Genomic DNA, 7,931 nt, shown 5'->3' with positions numbered 1-7,931 from the left:
TTCACACGAAAGATGTAGAATTTATTCTTTGTGTCTCTTCCCTCCCCTGTTTTTGGCAGCCCAGTTTCTCTGCTGCCCTCCCACCTTTCTATCATGAACACAAAAAAAACCTGAAGTCACCCATGGATGGGATCCTGGTGTTCCCCAGGGAATAATGTCTGATGGCAGCTGGAAGCTTTCACGAGGCTCTGAAGGCAGGAAGAATTATTCGCTCTGCAGTTCGTCCAACTTCTCCTCAGGACTGAAAAATGCAGGCACAGGTGAATCTGTCAAACTTCAAGCACACCCAATCCTTCAGCAGGGACCCGGTTCTGAGCCGCCAGCGGAGGAGGAACTTCTCCAATTGAAAAAGGGAGGGGGGAGTTTGCTCTGTTTCACGCAGAGCAGTTCCTCGTGTTCACCTGGGGGAAATGTGTGTCCTTCACAAAACTGAGCCAGTGCAATATTCACCTGGCAAAATGTGTTCATTTCTGAGAGAGGGAGGAAATTCAGAGCAGTCAAGGATGGTTTTTGTATTTCAGATATTTAGAAAATATCTAGGAAGTGTTTGCATTGATATTTAAACCCTCTACCCCAGACATTCCCAATCTTCCCTGGGCTGGGATTTGGCTGCATGGAAACCTTAGTTTGGCATCTGTAAAAAAAAAAAAAAAAAGTGTTTCATTTTATCTTGTTGGAATTCTGTATTTTAATAGAAGAATGCAATCAAAGAGACATGCAAAGCTGGTTCATAGAAAAACTGAATTGATTGGTCTCTGCTGCAGCCACGTTGAGAAGTAAGAGAAGGTCAATGGTCTTAAATCAGGAGGTCCTGTCAGAGACCTCCATCTAATCCCCTAAAAGGAGGGGTCTTCCTCATTTCTGGCTCAGTGCAGAAACCAACCCCCAAATTTAATTCAAGCAGTGGCTTTTGGTGCAATTGCAGCCCTAGATATCAAATCTCTTGGGTTTTAATGCCTCAGAGGCCAATTCTGCTTCCTCTGCTGAATAGGAGAGTGAAAAACAAAGGACGGGAGAGGCCACATCCTCCCCTAAACTCCCAGCAAATGTCAGGTAACAAAGCACCCGCTTTGCTCCTTCTCAAAAGGCAGGAAATAGGCAATTTTACTGCTGGCCCCTACCTGGGTAGGAACCTGCAGGATGGAGCTTCAAACCAGTGAAGGTGAGAGCTGAAAAGGTAAAAAGTCACCTTCCTGTCCCACAATTATTCTCACAAGAGCTGAATGTCAGCAGAGGTCCTGAGACGATGTGCTGCTCGCTCTGCCAGCCTGCTCCACTTCAGCTCCTCGTGCTCCACATCACAGAAATTACTCAGTGCCACAATTAAATCCCTCCAGTCCCGCTGGGCCCGGGTCACAGCCTCTTCAGGAAAAAGGAAGGGTACTTGGAGCTCTCCTTTAAAAAACTAAATTACATTGGGAAGTAATTGCAAATTATTGTTGCTATTATTATTTATTGCTTCCCGAACTGATAAGGTGTGCATGATCTGAATGCTTTCAGATCCTCCCTGCACTCAGAGATGGGTTCTTGGAGGCCAGGAGTCTCTGTGAGGAAGAATACATTAGAAAACGCTGGGTTTATTGCCAGTCCTTTGGTTTTTTTCCTCCCTGAATGGGTTCTGTGAGCTTTGCATTTATCATGAGGGGGGAGAGGCAATTAAAATACAGCCATGGAGAGGTGGGTACTGATGCTATAAAACACAGCTAAGGAGAAGACAAGATGGATCTCCCTGCTGCTTCCTCAGGCAGGAGGGGAAGAGGGATGCTCTGTACTCCTTGGCAGAAAATGGGATATCACTGCCAGCCAGGAGATGGGTGTCTGGGTGCAGAGCAAGGATTTGGGCCCAGAAAAAGCATTTCCAGTGGAAGGCTCCTCTCTGTCGCTCAGAACTGCCCCAGACTGTCCTGGGGTTGAATTCCTTGTGCCCATCTCAGCTTGCAGAAGGCAGCCTGGGCTATTTTCCACGGAAACTCTCTGCCAGACACAGGAAAACAAACCTTTATCAAATCAGCATCTCTGTGTGGAGATGAAAAACAGCCCAAGCCCAAAAGGTGTGGGGGGAGTCATTTGTCAAATATTTGAACCGTTTAAGGTGTGGAGGATTAAGTGGGTCACCACCACAAGGCTGAGCACTCCCACCTCTCCATCTTCTCCATGGATCTTCCTGCTGCTTTCTCAGGTGTTTGCTGCAAGGCTTGGCACTGCTGAGCCTCTCCCAGCTCAACAATGCCCAGTATGGCACCTACAGCTTTGGGAATGTTGTCCAGAGTTGCTCTCTGAGGGGGCACAGGTGGGATACACCCATTCCTCTGCGTCCTACACAGCTCTGCTGGTTATTTATGTGTTCGTTTCTTTCTTGCAAACAGAGAACTGCATTCCTTTGGTTCTTCAGAGCAGCAGTGGTTTCTCCCCAGCAGCATTTTCCTCACTCTCAGCCACCTTCCACTCCCCCGTGGCTGCTGCAGCTCGGGTGGCAGCCCTCCCATCCCACCAGGAGTGTGTGTAAACAGCTCTGCTCCCTTTGCAGCTGCATCCCCACATCAGTACCTGTGCTTTCCCCCCAAGCCCTGCCAGTTTTCCTGCTCCAAAATACAGGAGCTTTTCATCCCCCCACTGCTGCTTGTCAGGGTTCGTGTTTTGTGCTGCTGTCGCCGTGGCCGCAGCGCTCCCCGGGGCTGGCTCTGATCCCCATCCCTGACAGACGCTCCCTGAGACACAGAGACACTTCAGCATGAGCTGCCACTGCCCTGAGAGCCCCTGAGAACACCTGCAGCTCCACTGGAAGCGTGCTGCACCGCAGGTGTGTTTTCCCAGCACGCCAGGAAAGCAGCTCAGATGTGGCAGGGAAGAGGAGCTTCAGAGCTCGGAGATTGTTGTGGCAAAAACACTTTGCTGGTGCTCCCAAAAGCTTTTTAAAGGCATTCTGTGAGGACATCAGGGTGTTCTGAGAGCTTCTGCTGCTTCTTTGGTACCTCTGGGGTGGGCAATGAGCAGGTGACAGCACAAAAGCAGAGCTGGCAGCGGTGACGCTGCCCCCGATGCTCCGGGAGCCTGGGTGGCGATGCTTTGGGCCAGCACTCCCATTCCAGCTCTGCCAGCTGCCTCTGGAAAAGCATCCAGCTCCTCTGAGCCTCTGTCCTGTTTCTGCCCAGAGCCCGGGACAGGGGCTGTCCCCGTGTCCCAGTAACAGGCCCTGCCTCCCCCCGGCTGCCAGGGGGCTGTGACGTGGGAAAGAGCGCTGAGCCTGCCTTTCTGCCTGCCTGGGAACGCGGGCAGGGCCAGCATCCCACTTGACACCCGGAGAGAAAAGGCACAGAAAGGAGATGGGATTTGCTCCAGGTCACACAGCGGAGCAGTGGCCAGGAACAGGAGCCAGCTCCCACTTCCCTTCCCAGAGCCCTGTCCCCACTGTCCCCCCTGCTCTCTGCAGATCCCTCCAGTGTGGGCTTTAATCACCAGACCATGTTTGTTTTCATGGCCGTGCATTCCTCACCCACACGATATCGGATCCTCTTTGCCCTGCTGGGCCAGGTGGGTGGACAGCAAGGAGAAAATTGTCTCTTTTCCCCAAGCCTTTTCCAAGCTTCCTGCTTGACTCCAGCACTGAGAATTTTGTGACCCCTTGTCCCACTCACCGTCCCTTGTCCTGGGGCAAAGGAGGCCTGCAGAGCATTTAAACCTGAGCTGGCAGACAGGACGTGCAGGGCACTGTCTGAAGGAGACAGAGTGAAAAGGGGCTGAAATGTGCAGAGTGCTGACGGGAGGGAGGGAGGGAGGAAAACAAGCCCTGTTCCCAGCAGGAGGATGCATCACTGTGTCACTGTAATTCAGCCTGATGGGTGCTGGAAAGGCCCTGCACTCCTTTAGCCCACGTTTGAACTCTGGGGAGAAAGGAGCTGACAGGCTCCCTGCACCTCTTGCTGGGTTCTGAGCAGGATTTTTTATTTGGAAGGGCAGCACCTTGTGCAAAAAAGGCTTCCTGCACCCCCAGCAGCAGGGCCAGGAGGGGATTTGGGCTGATTTAGACACATGCAGGGCCAGAAGGCACCAGAGAACAGAGTGCCAGGAACCACAGGCTGCAGCCAAAGCAAGGAAATTATGTTTGGAAGCAGAAGGCACCAAGGAATGCAGAGAGGTAACAGAGCAGGGCGATATCAGTGACTGACGGAGCCTCTGCTGCTGCCACTGGTGACACTGATGCACATGACACGGAGCAGAGTGTCCTGTGTCCCACTGGGATCGGGCCTGGAAGCGAGACCAGGCAATGCTTGGCTGTCATTTTAAAGCATTTTGAGATTTGGCCCTTAAACGCTCAATTGTGGGAGTCAATACTCTTCAATTCAGTAATTAGATGGTTTTAACAATGTGAGATATTAGGGGGAAATCTTCCCCTGTGAGGGTGGGGAGGCCCTGGAATGGATTTCCCAGAGAAGCTGTGGCTGTCCCTGGATCCCTGGCAGTGTCCAAGGCCAGGTTGGATGGGGTTTGGAGCAGCCTGGGACAGTGGAAGGTGTCCCTGTGCATGGCAGGAGGTGGAACCGGATGGGCTTTAAGGTCCTTTCCAATCCAGCCCATCCCATGATTCCATGATAATGGATCCTGTCTCGTTTCCTGTCAATATTTTCATCTCTCCTCCGTTTATTGTGCAACTCTGTGTGCTGGGTTACCCCGACAGCCACCACCAGCCCCTGCAGGACTGCCAGGCCACAAGCAGGGAAGAAATCCAGCCCCAGCCACCCTTCCACTCCAGTTCAGTGGTCAGGGACTGTGGGAAGGAGGAATTCTGCTCCCAGGGAGTCACGGATCAGCGGGAGAGCTGTGCCGTGACCACCTCTGCAAGGGCAGCTCTGCCCATGGAAATCAGGAATTTCATGATCCAGAGAGCAGTGGGAAGTGGTGCTGTCTGTTAGCCAGAAACCAGAGGCACAAAATGGTTTTATTTCATCCCTGGAGGGGAACCTTGGCTCACTGTTCCATGTGCACACAGGTTTATCTCCACATGGGGGAAGTTTAACTTCACCTCCCTGCCGCATCTGTGTCAGATCCTTGTGCTCTGCACAATCCAACAGCTCGGGGAGCCTGCAGGGAAACCTCTCATCCACAGCACTCCCTGAGGAGAAAGATCTCAGGAAAGGGGCAGGCAATGTGCTCAGTAGGGCTGAGGACACTGTTCCAATAGGTGCTGGAGTCAGCAGCCTGCCCAGGGCACTGTGGGGTCCCCATCCCTGGAGGGGCTTAAAAGGATGCGGATGTGGCTCCTGGGGACATTGGCAGTGCTGGGAGAACTCGATGATTCAGGGGGTCTGACCCAATTTAAATGATTGCATGGTTTCAGAGCATCACCAGCACTGCCCACGGCGAAGTCACAGCCAGCAACAGAAATACGGCAAAGCCCTGGAACGGTGAGGAAAGATGCTGCTGGAATTTCCCTGCTTGGCCAAACAAAAGAAACAATGGAATTACCAGAATGTGCTCTTGAATACCCCTAAATTAATGAATTACAGGTACAGGAACTACGGGATCACCCTGGAGAGGGGGAGGATGCCCTGGAAGTGCTGCTGTCTCCAGCCATGGGTGTCCTTCCTGTCACTCCCTGTGAAACAGCCAGCCCACACCGAGCAGATGCCACAGGCTCTGTCACCAGTGCATCCCAACCTGAACAAAGAAAAGCCGGATTTAGCCCAGCTGAGCTGAACTTTAGCTGAGACCAGTGCCACATCACCATGGCAACAGCAAGGCCTGTGCTGGGGAGCACCTCACTGCTCTCCAGCCTTCATCCCTGGTGGGTTAAACCATCACTTTTCCAAGGAATCACAGGATCACTGAGGTTGGAAATGCCCTCTGAGACCATCAAGTCCAAGATGTGCCAAATCCCCACCTTGTCCCCAGCCCAGAGCGCTGAGTGCCACGTCCAGGCCTTCCTCAGACACCTCCAGGGATGGGCACTCCAAACCTCCCTGGAGATTTTCACCAAACCCAAAATTTCCTGTGACAATAAGATGGAATGGAGACATGGGAAAAGATATTTGGAGAGACAGAGGCGTTAAGAGAGTCCTGCATCCCTGTCCCTGAAAGATTTGGACTTGTGAAAACCTCGTGGTGTAAGCTGGGCTTTGCTTTGGAGGGGCTGAGCGAGGATGGAGCCGCTGTCACCACACCCCAGTGGTGATATGGTGGCAGGAGGAGCAGGAATTGGAGCCAGCAGGCTTTGAAGCTCCCTCAGAAGTGTGTGGATTTCCCAGGGATGGGCTCCTGCAGGTGTTCCCTTTGTCCCATCAGCTGCCACGCTTTGGAACCAAATCAAAGCCGGGACGTTTTTACAGAGCTCACTTTTATATCCTCTCACTGCCTGATCACAACATGTTCAACTGGGAATTTAGGCCAAAATTGCCTTTTAACAATGCTCCATGTTTTCCTGAGAAAACCTCCAATCCTGGCGCTATCAAACCCAGCAAATTGGATTTGTCTCCTGGATGCAAATGCCAGCAACCCGTCACAGTTAATTGTAAGTTTTCCTTGCAGGCTGTAAGCGATGGGATCTCGCTACAAAAGACATTTCTGATGTAGGGTGCTCTGTAAATATTTATGTTCTTTCAGTGGAGGAATGCCTCGCAATCAGACAAACCACACAAAGGCAAATGAACTCATCAAAAGAAACCACAACTGAAACGCAAACATAAAAACAGAGGGGGAAGAAAGCCTCTCTTCTGCGAGAACTCCGAGCCCAGGTGGTGCTGGGGGTTTTCCTCAAGAGAAGATCTTTTTTTTTCTACTCTGCAGGTGCTTCCAGATGATGAGCAGGATGGGAAATCTGGCCCAGTCCAGGTTAAAGCTCAGGATTTAGTGGAATTTCAGTGTTTTGTCAGACACAAAGGCTGTAATTACTGACTAGGACATAATCACCACTCACACCCGAACCCTCCAACTTTCATCTGTGTCTTTGGTAAACGTCACACCTGCTCTGAGCCGAATATTCTGCCTCCTAATCATAGTTTACACCCTTTCCTCCTGAACATTTGGTAGCAGCAGGAAGGGAAAATCTGTGTTTTGTCAGTTAAAGGTTTCTTTATTTCAGCCTTGTTTTTTAACACTATCAGCTAATCCCCAGCACCAAAACAACGTTGGAACTTTGTCAGGAGTTTGCTGCTGATATCCAGAGGTATAATTGCATTTATTTATCTCCCACCTCCAAATTTTAATGGATTTTTTTCCCTCACAGATAACAACAAGGACACAATGGGCCATAGATAGGCTGTAAATGTAAAGTCCCAGTTTTCTTCTTTCTTTTGAGCTCCTCTTGGGACAAATACCAGCAGCACAGTAGGACCAGGATTGCAGGAATGTCCCAGGAAAGCTGATGGGTGAGCCCAAATCCTGTGTCCCTGCAGGAAACTGGATTCCACCTTGATGGTGCCAATCAGAACTGCTCTTCCCTGCCAGGAGACTTTGGAAATAATGAATTTCCAGGGCAAAATACAAACGACCTTCATCAGACCACCCTCTTTCCCTCAATTTAGGACCCCATTATCCCACACGTCTCAGAGTCCATTCCCTGACGGATGAGCCTGTGCTGAGGGGAATTTGAGTTTGTCAGAGCAGAGCTGCGGTACAATGGATCACTCAGTTCCCGGGGAAACGCCAGGGATGCTGTCGGGAGCTCTGAAAATGGATTTGTGCAGCACAGCTTGGGCAGCGGAGCACGGGGAGGTGGGCAGCTCAGAGGAGCAGCAGGCAGGAGATGGTGCTGTGGCTCTCCAGGAAGCCAAAGCCTGGCACAGCCGATCCTCAGAACTCCAGAAGCCCCCAGGGCTGGCAAACACTGAAACAAAGCTGTGACCCCCGTGCCAGGCTGCTGTGGGGTGGCTCCAGTGACACCTGGCTGGGGCTGCCCCGTCCCGAGCTCCAGCCCTTCCTCCAGGAGCACCTTGGCA

The 7,931-nt window shown here is 51.6% G+C and overlaps 1 long non-coding RNA gene across 1 annotated transcript; it reads right to left on the bottom strand.

The window, feature by feature from the left end:
- Window positions 1-5,651, bottom strand: LOC121673419. The gene is made up of 2 exons (XR_006019209.1): window positions 5,464-5,651; window positions 1-634 (listed from the first exon to the last, which is right to left on the bottom strand). It is a non-coding gene; the product is annotated as an uncharacterized LOC121673419 (long non-coding RNA).
- Window positions 5,652-7,931: the final 2,280 nt, after the last annotated feature.

The sequence above is a fragment of the Corvus kubaryi genome, unplaced genomic scaffold, assembly GCF_017639235.1.
Source record: "Corvus kubaryi isolate FWS band 111438036 unplaced genomic scaffold, C.kubaryi_AGA036_p1.0 65407, whole genome shotgun sequence".
Classification (NCBI taxonomy): Eukaryota; Metazoa; Chordata; class Aves; order Passeriformes; family Corvidae; genus Corvus; species Corvus kubaryi.
The sequence above is the reverse complement of the archived record's forward strand: the minus strand, read 5'-3'. Positions and strand labels throughout refer to the sequence as shown.